We start from the raw sequence: 17,518 nt of genomic DNA on the forward strand, positions 1-17,518 counted from the left end.
TTTTGCTTAAAGTTTTTTTTTCACTGTTAAAGCCGCACGAACTGTCACTGGATACCCACAATTCACTGCGCTTATAAGTGTAAATTATTATTCAGAAGCATTTTAGATCGTAAAAAGTTGTATTTTGTTCATTAAGTGTCGTAAATTTGGATTTACAGATGTGACATAAATGTATTTTAGAACTTGGCCATAGAAGTGAATGTCAGTCAAACAAAAAACTTTTTAACCACCTAATATTCAAAATACAGTTTTGCATAATAGTCATGTCATCAGGCATCAGTATGTTTTTTTTTTACCTCTAAGCTTTATTTTGTACGACAGATACTTCAGGTAGGCCTGCAGGTGGCATCGAAAGCTTAAATTGAAGGTGACTTCTGCATTTCTTATGTGCATTTCTCCAGGGTAGAGAAGGCGGGGACTCGTCCTGCTGTACGACTTCAAGTCCTCATTTACGATTTCGGTAAGTAGAGAGAACATTCAGTGCATCTACTGAATTTAGTACGCCAAACATCATCGGGTTTTGGATTATCATCGTGTACCCAAATCTCTGTTTCTCCCTCTCTGAAAGCAAGGCAGACCCCCATCCTAAGAGATACAGGTAAGATTTAAAATTACATTTAATGCTACATAACCTGTCCGAATAGTGTGGGTCGAAAAGGACGTACACCTGTATGTAAGAGTCAGGTGTAGGCTACACTGGTAGCAGTAAAGGCACACTTTTAGTATGCACATACAGTCGACAACATTTATAAAAAACATGTAACAACCCAAAAAACACTTTGGGTGTTTAAAATTTTAGGACACATTTAAAACACATTTTTGTATGTTTTTTTAAAATAATAGCTTGTAATTTATGTTGTCTATTAAAATATTACAGTACATTATAATACACACACATAATTTTTGCTTATTTAAATATTTAACTTTTTGTGTGTCAATCATTATGTAACATAGCAGGGAAGTGCCTGTTTACTTTGAAATCTGCTTAGTATTCATTAATGTGACTATATCTTAAAACCTACAAAACCTAAAAAGCATACTAACTAGACAGCATACTGGGAATTAAAGGCGCTTTTATCATTTCTTGGAATCAGAATGTACAGATGCAAAATAACCACAAATGCTGTCAAAGTTGCAGCTGACCAGTTTTGATGGACTGTCTAGATCACAACTTTCATCTTAAACCATAGTGTGGATACTTGTACTTTATTGATGTGAACATATAAAGATTATTTTGATCTTTATGTAGTTTAAAGTCAATAGGTTAAGAAAAGGTGAACAATAATTCTTGGTCAGACGGTCAATTGAATCACTGAAGGTAGACTGATTTGGTTTTATTATTGTATGAGTGATAAAGAAAATATTGTATATTTGTGGTTATTGTTTGCATTTTAAGTGTGGTTTTGTGAGACGTCTCATAACTTGTGCAATTTCAAAATGTTTGAACAAGCTTTGTACCTGGAGGGCCAACGTCACATGACAGCTGAGGACAATGAGAGGAAGAATTTGTTCTTCCAGTATTATTCTTCTAGTGTTCCTCTAGCTAAGGTCATTGCATTAACAGCGCAGGTTATGGATTTGATTCCCAGGGAAGACGCATATTGATAAAATATAGATTATAGACGTATAGATTGAAATTGCTTTGGATTAAAGCGTCTGCCAAATGCATTAATGTGAATGCATTTAGTCATGGTCTCTTGTGTGGATTATTATTGTTTTCCAGGTGCTTCTGCAGTTTTTGTTTCCAAATGTGTCCTGCAGTCGTTGTGAATTGCAGAAGTTTTCTGACGCTGGCACTTTTGTGTTGTTTCCTGATTCTTCAAAACAGTCTGGTGCCAGCTTTTTATATAAGCAGTAAATGATTTTGAACCAGTTTATGTACACAATGTTTTGTTGTACTAAACAGGGGTCTTTTCATGAAGAATCCAATTGTCCTTGCTCTTTTGTCATAAAAGTACTTGATGTGCTATGAAAACATACTGTTACTTTTAGAGCGTTCAAGGCCGGTAATGCTTATGAAAGATCCCAGAGGAAGGGGGATCATTGTTGTCACCACTGAATGACTACCAAAAAAATTGGATTTGGGTGACCCCTTAAAGTCATTTCTGTTCTTCTTTTGTTTTTCATCTGTATCCTTGTCGTGAGTGACTGGTGTTTACATCCCCATGCACACCTTTCTTTGTTTTCACTGTGGCTTGATACTTCCTCCCTTACATTCAGATTGCAGTCAGCCATTTAAATACAGCATCCTTTTACATACTACTAACACAAGTTACTAGGTTAAGACACCCTCATGGTTTGAGATTTGACATTCTTTTTAAGCTTTGAAATATATCTTCACTAATATATCTATATTAGTAAAGTACCTAGTGGATTTAGCACTGTTACTTCTGTATTCATTAATGTGATTCGATATTGAGGTGCCTGCATACAAAACTGCAGCTGGTTAGCCATGCAAATGCTGTGCTGAGTTGTTTTCAACCCATGGTTGGGTAAAACATAGACAAACCCATTAGTGGGTTTAAATGAGCTTGTCCATAATTGACTCAACCATGGGTTGAAACAAACAGGCATTAGGGGTTAAAACAACCCAGCAGAGTTAAATTTTAATCCAACGGTTGAATTTGTCTATATTTTACCCAATCGTAGGTTGAAATCAGACATATTTTTGGTCTGTTTTGTTTTAATTGTGGAAATTCATGCAACCATTGTTTTGTGATTTGCTTCATTTATTTGGCCATTTTCACTATCTGATCTTAAAGGAAAACACCGTTTTTCAATATTTTACTATTTTCTTACCTCAACTTAGACAAATGAATACATGCATATCTTTTTTCAATGCGTGCACTTAATCTTTGTACAGCGCGTCATGAATGCGTTAGCATTTAGCTTAGCCCCATTCATTCCTTAGGATCCAAACAGGGATGAGTTTTTAAGTGTTTGGTGGCTTCTAAATTTATCCTTTTTGGATCCTAAGAAATGAATATTAGGAAGTAAGATATTGAAAAACGGTGGTGTTTTCCTTTAATGTACATTGAAAACTACTGGATTGTTTTCAATAGGCTTTATGTGTGCCTGACCTCAGTAGTCACAACAACAATAATCAGACACACCTGGATGAATCAGTTTGTCCAATAATGGCAGACAGGAAACAAGGAGCTGGCTGAAGTTCAGGAAGTAGTGCAGCTGGGCATAAAGCCTATTCATTGGGTCAAATATGGACAAGCCGAACTGCCAAACTTAAAATAAACCCAAATCCAACTCATCAGTTGAATGTGTCCATATTTGAAATTGCCATGGATTAAAACATACTTGCATTTCTATTAGTTCATTTGTAGGTTAATTCAATTGAGAAGTGTAAATATTGGAGCTATGTGAAGCTATTCAAGCATTGCTTTGTTTGTTTTAGCAACCCAACATAGAAATATTGACTCAACCAATGGTGTCAACTTGACGTCAATCACCAGCAAATGTTTTGACCACCCACCCCTTATGTTAATAATATTGTCATAAACTATACGGTGTTTACAGTATGAAACACAGACCATACATCTGATGAGGATTCATTGCTGTAATAGTGTTGGTACCAAATGCACTTACTCACAAAGAATGGCCACCTGTATTTTGTAAAGGCTTTAGGTCTGAGGAGCGTTGCTTTCAGAAAGACATTATTTGCATTGGACTTTCCTGCATCCTTCTAGCCTTTCCTGTAACTCTCTTTGTCAAAGGTTATTGAGCCACTGCTTTTGAATAGGAAATCAGGAGATGTAAATTAGCGTCTGGAAAAACACATCCATGGAACGTTCGCCATGTTTGTCTCTCATATGCAGGATTACATAACGAAATCTGTCAATATGCATGCCTGAGCCATAAGTTGATCAGAATCTAATATCTTCAGACCTCAGTACAAATCAGGTCAATGTCACTTTGTGTTCTCTAGACATGCATGAATAGGAATCAAATGATATGATAAAGAGAGGTAAAGCATGTACTTTTAGTTTGTTGTTACATATACCCTGTTTCAGCATGTAGTCCATTTAGAAAGCAGTCATGACCACTTGTGACATTTATAAAACTAAAATAAATTGCATTCTTAAAACACAACCAGCAATTATAGATTTGTTAAATATGCTTTTATATATCTCTAAATATCTCTCTTTATTCTGCATTGTATGGGACGTTCAAAACTCAGGACAGGTGTTTGATACGGGGTTGCCAGCTATCCAGTGGCAAAGGTGTCCTGCAAAATACAAAGTCCTTTTAGGGAAGTCATGCCAATAGGCGGCCATGTTTGGGGAGTTATTTCAGTCATGCAAGACTAAAGTCCTATCTATTTAACATCATATTTCTGACCAACAATTAAATGTGATATCAACTGTACTATAAATTTTAATTGCTTTAAAAAACATTTTTAAGTCGCTTTAGCAATTAACAACTGCGTAAATTTTAAAGAGCACCTATTTCGTTGCCAAAAAACAAAGTTTTTTTGTGTATTTGGTATAATACAATGTGTTCACGTGGTTTATGATTAAAAAAACACATTATTTTCCACATACTGTACATTATCGTAGCTCCAGATTTCACTCTCTTCCTGAAACGCACAGATTTGAAAAACTCTGTGTCCCTGATTGGCCAGCTAATCTGTACGTTGTGATTGGCCTGAGTACCTCTGACGTCAGCCAGAAATGTGAGGCTCCTTACTATGTTTGAAAGATTCGGTCATGATGCAATGCAAAAAGGAGTTAACTTACAGGCTGAGTCTGAAGCGGGAGGAATTATGATAATGTCAGTCTTTACTACATCACCAATCCCAGAAAGTAAACTGTTGCCTACAATCTGTGTGTTTGTTGTAGTCCAAGAAAAGAGATTTACATTGGAGACGATAACTCGCCTCATCGTTTACTTTGGGGTTTGTACCTTTTTTTTATATCATTAACATGTACTAATACACACTTACACAAAGAAAATTTTAAATCGTGAATCGGACCATAGGTGCTCTTAAAGTAAAAAACAAAAAGAAATGTACATTTATTTCATGTAATTGCTATTTCGATTCCATCAGATGTCACAAAATAACAAAAGCGGCACTTATTGTAAAGGTTTTCAATGTGTTTAATTAGTGAATAAGTTTTTAATGAAAATCATGTTTTTATGTGAATTTTGAGTGCGAAAAAATATAAAAAATTATTTCACGGTCAAAAAAATATTTAAATGCTTTAATGCTTAAAGGGTTAGTTCACTCCAAAATTAAACTTTTTTTCTCATAAAGTACTTACCCCTGTGTCGTTTTAAACCACCAAGGCTTTAGATTGGCTTACACATTTTAACAGTGGGGTCTCGTGCACATCCGAGGGGTGCTAATTCAAAATAAGTGTTCGGAGTTTCACGTGTGTTGCTTGCGTTTTCAAAATATGTGTTTGTTGCGTCAAATGAACAATGTGCATCACGTGTTTTGTCAAAATAAGTGCCTGTTGCACACGCGTCAAAACCGTTTATGATAAAAGAGACGCTCACGTTCACAACATACACACAAGACACTCCATTAACAGTAAACTGATTACACATGAGATTATGCGAGTATCTGGCAAACGTGAGCGTCTCTTTTATCATAAACCCTTTATATCTGCAGCAGGCACTTATTTTGACAAGACACGTAATGCACACAGGATCTTTCGATGCCCAGAACACATATTTTGAAAAAAGGAACCACACACATGACGGGCTACATACATGTTGTGACGAAGTTCGCATCGAGCGCCCTCAAAAAAAGAAGTCACGGGCCGCAACTGATTTTTAGATATTTTTGATGAAAACTGGAAGCCTTTTGAGCCTTTTGATTTTCCATTAGTCGTTCAATAATAATAATAATAATAATAATAATAATAATATAAAGCGACAAGAACACTTTTGTGCGCAAAAAAAACAAAACGATTTTATTCAACAGTTTGTTCTCCTCCTTGGTCGTTTAGTGCGCGTTCACGAGCAGACTATAGCGCATGCTTACGTGACCTGCTGACGTAGTCTTTTTTCCCTTTTTTTATTTAAGCTGTTATGCAAACATTGTAAACAATATTTAAACAGCCCGTATAAATGCACAAATAACTTGCCAGCGTATTTTGTGTCTGTACACTGGCAACAACGTCAGCAATTGACGTTAGCAGCATGCGCTGTAGTCTGCATGAACGCGCCCTGAACAACCAAGCAGGAGAACAAATTGTTGGACAAAATCTTTGTTTTGTTTTCTTTGCGCACAAAAGTGAACTACTGATGAAAGATGGACCTTTTTGGTGATGTATTTGATTCTTTTCTGGGCTTGAATTGGAAAATCAAACTGCAATATGGGACAGTCACAAGCCACAGTCACAAAATGTTTTCATCAAAAATATCTACAAATGCGTTCTGAAGACAATCAAATAACTTGGTTTAAAACGACACAGGGATTTGTGATTTATGATACAATTTTAATTTTGAGGTAAACTAACCCTTTATTTAAGTAATAGTGACTAATAGAAACTGCTGACAATCTAAGTGAGATTATTTAAGACTAGAGTGGGACCAAACCGGTCTTTAATTTGAAAGATTGGTCTTTGTGTGTGGAGCTAAGCCAACAAACTCACATTTAGTGTTGAATGTCAGAGAGCTGTAAGTGTCAACTGTTTTGAAACATTGTGTGAGAGAGATAGACAGGCAGCTTCATTGGTTTCATAACAACAATGGAATCTAAACATACATATCCTGTTCCTTTCATCTGATGAAAAAAGCATCAAATGCCTCCAATGGCAACATGTCCCCAGTGGGCAGCAAGGTTCCTGGAAAGACTCTTATTGTCAGACACACGCTCAGATATTTGTTTGTCCCCTGCATGGACAGGGTTTGGTCACAAGCTTGTTGTTGTAGTTACTATGTTTTAAGTCTTGGCATCAGGTTAAAGTATATCACATACCAAATGCATTTCTAAATGTGCTCATGCAAATCTGAGCAAAAACTTGAAAATGTTTTTTTGTAACCCACTGCTTCTTGGGGTTTATTGCTTTAGTTTAATCCAGAGATAAGTGCATAAAATGTAGGCATCCCAAAAATGTTGGTCATTGCTGTAGAGCACATCTATATTTCGGTCTATCTATCTGTCTGTCTCTGTCTATTTGTCTGTCTGTCTTTTGCATCTATTTTTTGTCTGTCTGTCTGTTTGCATACTGCATCTATTTTTTTATCTTTCAACCAATCTGTCTGTCTGTCTGTCTGTTTGCCTACTGCATCTGTTTTTATCTTTCTACCTGTCTGTCTGTCGGCCTGTCTGTCGTCTGTCTACTGCAGCTATGTTTTTATCTTTCTACCTGTCTGTCTGTCTGTCTGTCGGTCTGTCTGTCTACTGTATCTATGTTTTTATCTTTCAACAAATCTGTCTGTCTGTCTGTCTGTCTGTCTGTCTGTCTGTCTACTGCATCTATGTTTTTATCTTTCTACCTGTCTGTCTGCAGTGGTGTCAAAAGTATTCATATTCATTACTCAAGTAGAAGTATAGATACTAGGGTTTAAAAAGACTTTCGTAGAAGTTGAAGTATCAACTCAAGCTTTTTACTCAAGTAAAAGTGAAAAAGTACTGGTTTCAAAACTACTTAAAGTATAAAAGTAAAAGTAATGTAAGGAAAAAGTGTCATTACGGAAAAAAGCCTAGGCCGCACCACAGGGGCCTTTTGGGCACTACCCTATCTCCTCTAAAAAAATGTTTCTAAAGGCCATAATAACTATAGTGGTATTAAAATGTTAATGTTAAAAAATTTGGGATGCACTAGGGCCTGGGGTAGGCAACATCAGTCCTGGAGTGTCGATGTCCTGCAGATTAGCTCCAACCCTTATAAAACCTTGGTTACCTGTAGTTTCAGGTGACTTTAACCTTTATTAGTTTGTTCAGGTCTGCTTGATTAGACCTGGAGCTAAACACTGCAGGACATCGGCACTCCATGTTGCCTACCCCTGCACTAGGCTATCTGTTTCAACCACATACGGTATATGCCCATTAAAAATTAACGCATTTCAATACAATGCAAACAAATACATTAAAGCAGTGGTTCTCAAACTGGGGGTCGTGAGATGGTGCCAGGGGCCCCAGTTTTATAGTATTTTATGAAATACATTACTTTATTATAAATTCTGTGTAATTAAACCTCAGAAAAATAAGGCTACTAAACAAAAGCAATAAATTGTATAATTTAATATGTTTCGTTTAATTCAAATTTTAAGTTTTAGAATGTTTCTCAATCCACTGTACACAAGGGAGGCCGCAAAAAATGTTTGATAACAACTGCATTAAAGATCCATATATGTGTACTACTGAGCATTAACATGTGTTCCATAGAGAGGAAGATATGATGACTAGTTGCCTATAAATATTGTAATGGTGCAAAAAGTCAATCTTCAGAGCAGTGCCGCTGGTGGCCAAACTTTTACAGTGGTGCCCTCTTTAGTTAAAAAACAACAAAATCACACACAACTATAGTATGTGTGAGAATAGAAATATGCTATTGTTATCATTTATAATTGTATTTTGACAGCAACACAAACTACAAATATGCAATTATATATTATAGCCTATATTTCTGCATATGTACTTGTGTAGCTAATGGACTTTTGTATACTTTACTTTAGTCAGTATAAATCCAAGCGCTTTTGGAGAATTACTAAATGTATTTATTGTAAGTAAATTTAAAGTCAGGTTTAAGGAAACAGCTGATGTCTATTAACAAAAGCAAAAGTTGGTATGTATGGTTATGTGTTTCATTGATTTAACACTCAAGCATTCAGCTAAGTACGTTTTGTTAATGCAAATAAAATTTACGGCAGTTATTAGCATATACAAAACAACAGATATCTTTGCCATGCTTCAAAACGCAACGCAGCACAATGTCATTTAAGTTGAACAACTGAAGTTACATGATATAAATTGGTACATTGTTACACTATTTAAATCACACAGATGAGTTGGTGTCAGCAGCCAGCTATACATTTACACAGGCTTGTGAATGTGAACTGACCTGAAAGTGATGCGCAAGTTTTATTTCCTACTTTTCCGTTTGATGACAGAATGCCGCCTTCGGTTACTGTACAAACGGATGGTGGATGATATCAAAGCATCGCGAGGGGAGACACTCTGCATGCTTTCTAATCGCTCTCGCGGTTCTTTTATGTTTATCTTTGCAGCGCTATCGAACAAACTTTTGATCATCTGCAGTCAGCTGGGGGGCGGGGATTGCGTACAAACCAATAGGGAGTCGGAATGGTGTATGTTTATACTTCTCATCCAACCACAATTCATCTGGATGATGCAATTTATCAAGATAGGTTTTTTTAACGATGACAAGCCGGAATGTAAAAAAAGAAAACAAGTTGAAATTAATAGAAGTAACGAGGCGATTTTTTAAATGTAAGGAGTAGAAAGTACAGATAATTGTGTGAAAATGTAAGGAGTAGAAGTAAAAAGTCATCTGAAAAATAATTACTCAAGTAAAGTATAGATACCCAAAATATCTACTTAAGTAATGTAACGAAGTATTTGTACTTCGTTACTTGACACCTCTGTCTGTCTGTCTGTCTGTCTTCCTGTCTATCATTCTGTCTACTGTATTTATGTATTTATCGGTCTACCTGACTGTCTGTCTGTCTGTCTACAGCATCTATGTTTTATCTTTTAACCTGTCTGTCTGTCTGTCTGTCTGTCTGTCTGTCTGTCTGTCGGCCTGTCTACTGCATCTATGTTTTTATCTTTCTTCCTGTCTGTCTGTCGCCCTGTCTGTCTGTCTGTCTGTCTACAACATCTATGTTTTATATTTCAACCAATCTGTCTGTCTGTTATCTTTCTACCTGTCTGTCTGTCTGTCTTTCTGTTTGTCTGTCTTTCCATCTGTCTACTGCATCTATGTTTTTATCTTTCTACCTGTCTGTCTGTCGGCCTGTCGGTCTGTCTGGCGGCCTGTCTGTCTGTCTACTGTATCTATGTTTTTATCTTTCAACCAATCTGTCTGTCTGTCTGTCTGTCTGTCTACTGTATCTATGTATTTATCGTTCTACCTGACTGTCTGTCTGTCTGTCTACAGCATCTATGTTTTATCTTTTAACCAATCTGTCTGTCTGTCTGTCTGTCGGCCTGTCTACTGCATCTATGTTTTTATCTTAAACCTGTCTGTCTGTTGGTCTGTCTGGCGGCCTGTCTGTCTGTCTACTGTATCTATGTTTTTATCTTTCAACCAATCTGTCTGTCTGTCTGTCTGTCTACTGCATCTATGTTTTTATCTTTCTACCTGTCTGTCTGTCTGTCTGTCTACAGCATCTATGTTTTATCTTTTAACCAATCTGTCTGTCTGTCTGTCTGTCTACAGCATCTATGTTTTTATCTTTCTACCTGTCTGTCTGTCTGTCTGTCTGTCTGTCTACAGCATCTATGTTTTATCTTTTAACCAATCTGTCTTCCTGTCTGTCTGTCTACAACATCTATGTATTTATCGTTCTACCTGACTGTCTGTCTGTCTGTCTGTCTGTCTACAGCATCTATGTTTTATCTTTTAACCAATCTGTCTGTCTGTCTGTCTGTCTACTGCATCTATGTTTTTATCTTTCTACCTGTCTGTCTGTCTGTCTGTCTGTCTGTCTACAGCATCTATGTTTTATCTTTTAACCAATCTGTCTTCCTGTCTGTCTGTCTACAACATCTATGTATTTATCGTTCTACCTGACTGTCTGTCTGTCTGTCTGTCTGTCTACAGCATCTATGTTTTATCTTTTAACCAATCTGTCTGTCTGTCTGTCTGTCTACAGCATCTATGTTTTTATCTTTCTACCTGTCTGTCTGTCTTTCTGTTTTGTCTGTCTTTCCGTCTGTCTACTGCATCTATGTTTTTATCTTTTTACCTGTCTGTCTGTCGGTCTGTCTGGCTGTCTACTGCATCTATGTTTTTATCTTTCAACCAACCAATCTGTCTGTCTGTTTGTCTGTCTACTGCATCTATGTTTTATCTTTCAACCAATATGTCTGTCTGTCTATCTATCTATCTGTCTGTCTTTCTGTCTACTGTCTGCATCTATGTTTTTATCTTTCTACCTGTCTGTCTGTCGGCCTGTCTTTCTGTCTGTCTACTATATCTATCTATTTATCGTTCTACCTGTCTGTCTGTCTGTCTGTCTGTCTGTCTAGAGCATCTATGATTTTATCTTTCAACCAATCAGTCTGTCTCTGTCTGTTTATCTATCTGTCTGTCTACTGCATCTATGTTTTTATCTTTCTACCAACCTACCTGTCTGTCTGTCTGTCTGTCTGTCTGTCTAAAAAACATTAATTGACATATTTTGATTGTTACTGTGGTTTGTTACCACTACAACATGATGCAAGTATGTTCAATAGTACTGTACACTTGCCATACATTGGCGTATCATTCTTGAATGTATTTCATACTTTCATAAAGTATATTTCTGGCCTTTCTCCAGTTCTTTCCACTCCTTCGACCTCTACAGCAGTGGTGGTGTTCTTGGGGGATGCTTTTGCCCTTGTCCCGAGTCGAATGTTCAGCAGTTGTGGCTTTCTTCGCCCTGTGCTTGCTGTTTAACTCGCTCTGAATAGTAAATGGAGATGCAGCCAGAATATCATCCCTGTTGTTCCCACTCCTTTTATCTCTTAGCATCTCTCACACCTTCCTCCTGAGACTCCTTTAGTGCTCCTCCGAGGTGTTGGGCACCTTGATGCCACTTAAAAAGATGTTTGTGCTGAGAGAAGGCAGAAAATGATAAAGTTTGCATAGTTAAGTTTTGATGTTTTCCTTTGTGACTTGGGGGCGAATTCCAAATGCCATTTTTGCGCCCTTGAGTGGCACTTCAGGAAGGGGAAGCTTCATATAAAGAGAAAATAAATGGCAAGTGTGTTTTTAACGACCACACTATGAGACACAGTTGCATAACTCCCTCCAGAGTTTACACATCAAGAGTTCTTATCTTCCAAGAAAATAGGGATGATCACTTCCGATTGAAATTCACCCTTGTTTAGGTGCCGTCAAATATTGTAAACCAAGAACATTCCATTAAAAAGTAAAATAACAGATGAGCTCTCCTTAATATCTCAATGCATTGGGTCTTCAAAAAGAGGTTTCGGGGAACCTTTGGGGGTCCATGGTGGTGTTCTCGGGGATCCTCAAAATATTGTTGTTTGAAATCAAAAACATTTTGAAAAAATATAATAATGCATCTAACAAAAATGCATTAATTAGCTAATAATATAAATTTAAACTTGATTAAAATGAAATATGTAAATCTATTGAATACATTTAAAATGTTATGTAGTACAGGATGTGACTGCAAACCTAAAAATCTCTGAATGTAACTAAACATCATAACAAAATATGTAAATCCAGTCTTAAAGGAATATTCCATTTTCTTAAAAGAAATATCCAGATAATTTACTCACCACCATGTCATCCAAAATGTTGATGTCTTTCTTTGTTCAGTCGAGAAGAAATTATGTTTTTTGAGGAAAACATTGCAGGATTTTTCTCATTTTAATGGACTTTAATAGACACCAACAATTAACACTTAACTAAACACGTAACAGTTTTTTTCAACGGAGTTTCAAAGGACTATAAACAATCCCAAACGAGGCATAAGTGTCTTATCTAGCAAAACGATTGTCATTTTTGACAAGAAAAATAACAAACATACACTTTTAAAGCACATCTTCTCGTCTAGATCTGGTCGTGATGCGCCAGGTGACCCCACGCAATACGTCATGACATCAAGAGGTCACAGAAGACGAACGCGAAACTCCGCCCCAGTGTTTACAAGTGTGTTGAAAGAGGACCGTTCCTACGTTGTTGTATGTCAACTGATACTAATTAATGTCTTTGTGTCAGTTTATTGTTTACAATGGTCCACAAATGTGCGTTTTATATATGTAGAACGTGACCTCCCTACGTCACTACGCATTTACGTTAGGTCGCGCTGGACCGGACCTAGACGAAAAGTTGTGATTTAAAAGAGCATATTTTTTATTTTTATTGTCAAAAATGACAATCGTTTTGCTAGATAAGACCCTTGTGCCTCGTTTGAGATTGTTTATAGTCCTTTGAAACTCCGTTGAAAAAAACTGTTACGTGTTTAGTTAAGTGTTAATTGTTGGTGTCTATTAAAGTCCATTAAAATGAGAAAAATCCTGCAATGTTTTCCTCAAAAAACATAATTTCTTCTCGACTGAACAAAGAAAGACATCAACATTTTGGATGACATGGTGGTGAGTAAATAATCTGGATTTTTCTTTTAAGAAAATGGAATATTTCTTTAATTTGATACATTTAGTGGGAGTTCTTGCTCCTCCTCTCTGTCCATTAAGGGGTCTTTGGCCTGAAAAAAGGTTAGTCCTTAGTCTCAAATTAGTTCCCCTAGACATCATAGAGATTAAATGTGATACCTTTGCTAAAGTCTGCTCAGTCTCAGATATTTCTTATGAGAAAAAGACAGAGAAATTATACAAATTTCTCCATTGGAGTTTTAGGAGAGATCATAACAATCTTATAAACTGGGCAATGCTATCAAAAGTCAATATTATTAAAGATTTCAATATGGATTCAAACATTTCTCATTAAATTGACCAAATCCATATTACTATTATACAATCTACAATCATTTTACAGCTCTACACTGCTAAAAATGATTTTCAAGAAAACGTTTTCTTAGTATTTTTGTCTTGTTTTCAGTAAAAACACCAAAAAATTCTTAAATTAAAATGTTTTTTCTTGATGAGCAAAATGACCCAAAAAATATGTCTAGTTTATAGACCAAAAATATCAAATTCAAGTGAATTTGTGCATAAAACAAGCAAAAAAATCTGCCAATGGGGTAAGCAAAAAAAATCTTGAACATTTTTCATACACTAAATTCAAGAAAATTTTGCTTACCCTATTGGCAGATTTGTTTGCTTGTTTTATGCACAAAATCACTTAAATTTGATATTTTTGGTCTAAAAACTAGACTTATTTTCTTGGGTCGTTTTGCTCATTAAGAAAAAGCATCTTAATTTAAGAATTTTTAGATAATTTTACTGAAAACCAGACAAAAATACTGAGACTTTTTTTCTTGAAAATAATTTTTTGCATTGTATACTTGATTTTATTTACAATTTAAAGCTGTGTTGTCTTGTACATGAACAACCAGTACAAAATATATCCAATTAGAGTAACCTTAATGCAAAATAATAATCCAGTTATATCATCTCTGTCACCCAATTATAGCAAACTACAGACAAAACCTGCAGTCAGAATAAAGGATGCATCTGTTGAGGCTGTGCTATCTTTTTAATCCTATTCCCTAACTGTAAGCCCTCAATTAAAATGGACAGACGTGGAGTTTTTTTATTTTTGTCACTTGCACATAAATAATTATTTGGAAAACCCATGAAACTACATTTTCATAGCAGATTATTCAAATGCGTGGGACTGGGATGACTGTTTGGGGAGACAAAACTGACAGTGAGCATATGTTCATGGTAAACCATCAAGTAATGATTATTATGAAATATTGTTCTTATAAACCTTAACCAGATGTATGTGAATTCCCTTGAATTGTTCGTACTTTTCACTTCTAAAAACATAAAGGCTCCTAGAAGGTTTTTTATCAGGCTGTATGGTACAAAAAAGAGCCTCTAACATCCGCAGAACCACAAGGAGGAAGTTGCAGAAAACAATGAAATCATTTGTTTTAGAAAGGTAAAGACATACAACTAAGGCCTTGAGCTACAGTAGTCATGTTTGGTGAAGTATATAAAGGTGTAAAGAAATTTCTACACTCTAAAAAATTAGTGCTAAATAGCACTAAAAGCTCGTAATCATAGGGAAACCATTTTTAGTGCTATAAAGCACCTATGAAGAACTTTCCGGGGTGAGGTGGCACCACTATAAGGGTGATTCTCACAAAACCATTGAAACACCACGGCACTAATGATTTTAGCTTTAAAATGTGTAATATAGTAACATTAAAAAGCATCAGAATTAACACAATACTGTGTTCTACCTTGCACAATGTGTGATTTCAACATAAGAATTTATAATTGTAAATTTTATCTCATTTTCTGCTGAAATTCTCATTACCGCAATGTGTCCGGCTGTGTTTGAACATGCGTTATGTTGTAATTTAATCAAATTAACACAAAAATATTAAGAAAAAAAATAAATGGAGGTTTTGCTAGACTACTTTAGATGCCAGAAAAAATATTTACTGAATATTCATGTATAATAATAATGAAGAAAAATTAGGAAAATGATGTGTCCATGCCTGATGTTCTCATCCTCCGCAACACTTTTTGAAAACAGTTTAAGCACACATACAGAATTTTAATAAAGACCAGTTACTTCAAGATGGCTACCAGGTAAGATCATTTTTTACAGTTAATTTGAAATATTGTCTTGTCAGAATGCTTACACAACATTTTGATTATCATTACCGCAACAGATGCATATTAAATGTTAATTTAATTAATAGAAGCATAATACTTTGATTTTAAATGCATGTGCAGAATCTCCAAATTATGTTCTTTCAGGTTTGTCATGTCATTTTGAAAATATGTCAGTGTTGATTTTTTCTGACTGTTGCGGTAATGAGTTTTTTTAGGACAAATTTTTAAAATTGTTACAAAAAGTGTTAAATGATAAGTAAAAGTTTTTAAATTAATGTTCCCATTTACTCCAGACTTTGTTTTTCAATGTCTGGTGGGAAAAAAGTCAATTTAAGCAATTTTTACATTTTCATGCTTGACATTTTTAAAACCAAGTTTTCGTGAGAATCACCCATATAAAGGTGTAAAGAAATTTCTACACTAAATAGCACTAAAAGCTCGTAATCATAGGGAAACCATTTTTAGTGCTATAAAGCACCTATGAAGAACTTTCCGGGGTGAGATGGCACCACTACCAGATATGGTTCTGATCGACCGATACTGAATTTTCAAACCGATACCAAATATTTAGATGCTTATGTGCCTCATAACCGATATGCTGAACCGATTTTTATTTACTGTTATACTTCTGTTTTGACATAATAACTACAACTCTACTGAACTGAACACACACCCTTACAATAAAACAATCACTCCCTCTTTGTTTACAAAGTATTAAATATAGGTGTCTAAAATTGTGAAGAATAATATTAATTTAATCAATAATATCACTGGAATAATACATTGTCAGGAAAGTAACAAACATAACAGCTTATATGTCATTGAATTTCTTATCTGGTATTTTATGGCAGAATAATCTTTATTTTTTGTTATAGTTTATAAAATGGCTGTTGACAAAGCGCTGTTTATCTATGCTTTTGTAAAAATGCTAAAATATTGGGAATCTGATAGAATCTCTATTCTACATAGAACAATATGGTTCAACAAAGATGCTACACAGGTACTACATAGGTGCTATATGGCACTTAAAATGGTTCCCCTATGATTATGAGCCAGTGAACCACTTTTAGTGCTATTAAGCACCGTTTTGCAGGGCTGCATAACAACTAGCAACTTAGTGTTTGCAGAATAAAAGTTTTTGTTGACATTATATATGTGTGTATATTGTGTATAATAATTATGTACACCCACCTAAAGGATTATTAGGAACACCTGTTCAATTTCTCATTAATGCAATGGTTGATTAGATAAATCACATGGCAGTTGCTTCAATGCATTTAGGGGTGTGGTCCTGGTTAAGACAATCTCCTGAACTCCAAACTGAATGTCAGAATGGGAAAGAAAGGTGATTTAAGCAATTTTGAGCGTGGCATGGTTGTTGGTGCCAGACGGACAGTCTGAGCAGGTTGTGAAATACTCAGTTACTGGGATTTTCACGCACAACCATTTCTAGGGTTTACAAAGAATGGTGTGAAAAGGGAAAACATCCAGTATGCCACAGTCCTGTGGGTGAAAATGACTTGTTGATGCTAGAGGTCAGAGCAGAATGGGCCGACTGATTCAAGCTGATAGAAGAGCAACTTTGACTGAAATAACCACTTGTTACAACCGAGGTATACAGCAAAGCATTTGTAAAGCCACAACATGCACAACCTTGAGGCGGATGGCTATAACAGCAGATGGGTACCACTGGGTACCACTCATCTCCACTACAAATAGGAAAAAGAGGTTACAATTTGCATGAGCTCACCAAAATTGGACAGTTTAAAACTGGAAAAATGTTGCCTGGTCTGATGAGTCTCGATTTCTGTTGAGACATTCAGATGGTAGAGTCAGAATTTGACGTAAACAGAATGAGAACATGGATCCATCATGACTTGTTACCACTGTGCAGGCCGGTGGTGGTGTAATGGTGTGGAGGATGTTTTCTTTGCACACTTTATGCCCCTTAGTGCCTATTGGGCATTGTTTAAATGCCACAGCCTACCTGAGCATTGTTTCTGACCATGTCCATCCCTTTATGACCACCATGTACTCATCCTCTGATGGCTACTTTCCTAAGATTGAATAATTTAAAATTGGTTTCTTGAACATGAC

The 17,518-nt window shown here is 35.8% G+C and overlaps 1 protein-coding gene across 3 annotated transcripts in view; it reads left to right on the plus strand.

Moving 5' to 3' along the window:
* The first annotated feature begins 333 nt into the window (after positions 1-333).
* The window catches only part of pip5k1bb (phosphatidylinositol-4-phosphate 5-kinase, type I, beta b), a 72,567-nt gene continuing 55,382 nt past the window's right edge, over positions 334-17,518 (plus strand). Inside the window, exons 1-2 of one of the 3 annotated variants that reach the window (XM_073868086.1) lie at positions 334-460; positions 573-598. The gene's annotated coding sequence lies outside the window, so the exon portion shown is untranslated. Of the gene's footprint in view, positions 461-568; positions 599-17,518 lie in introns of all 3 variants that reach the window. The other 2 variants (XM_073868087.1, XM_073868088.1) reach the window with 2 other exon arrangements.

The sequence above is a fragment of the Misgurnus anguillicaudatus genome, chromosome 5, assembly GCF_027580225.2.
Source record: "Misgurnus anguillicaudatus chromosome 5, ASM2758022v2, whole genome shotgun sequence".
Classification (NCBI taxonomy): domain Eukaryota; kingdom Metazoa; phylum Chordata; class Actinopteri; order Cypriniformes; family Cobitidae; genus Misgurnus; species Misgurnus anguillicaudatus.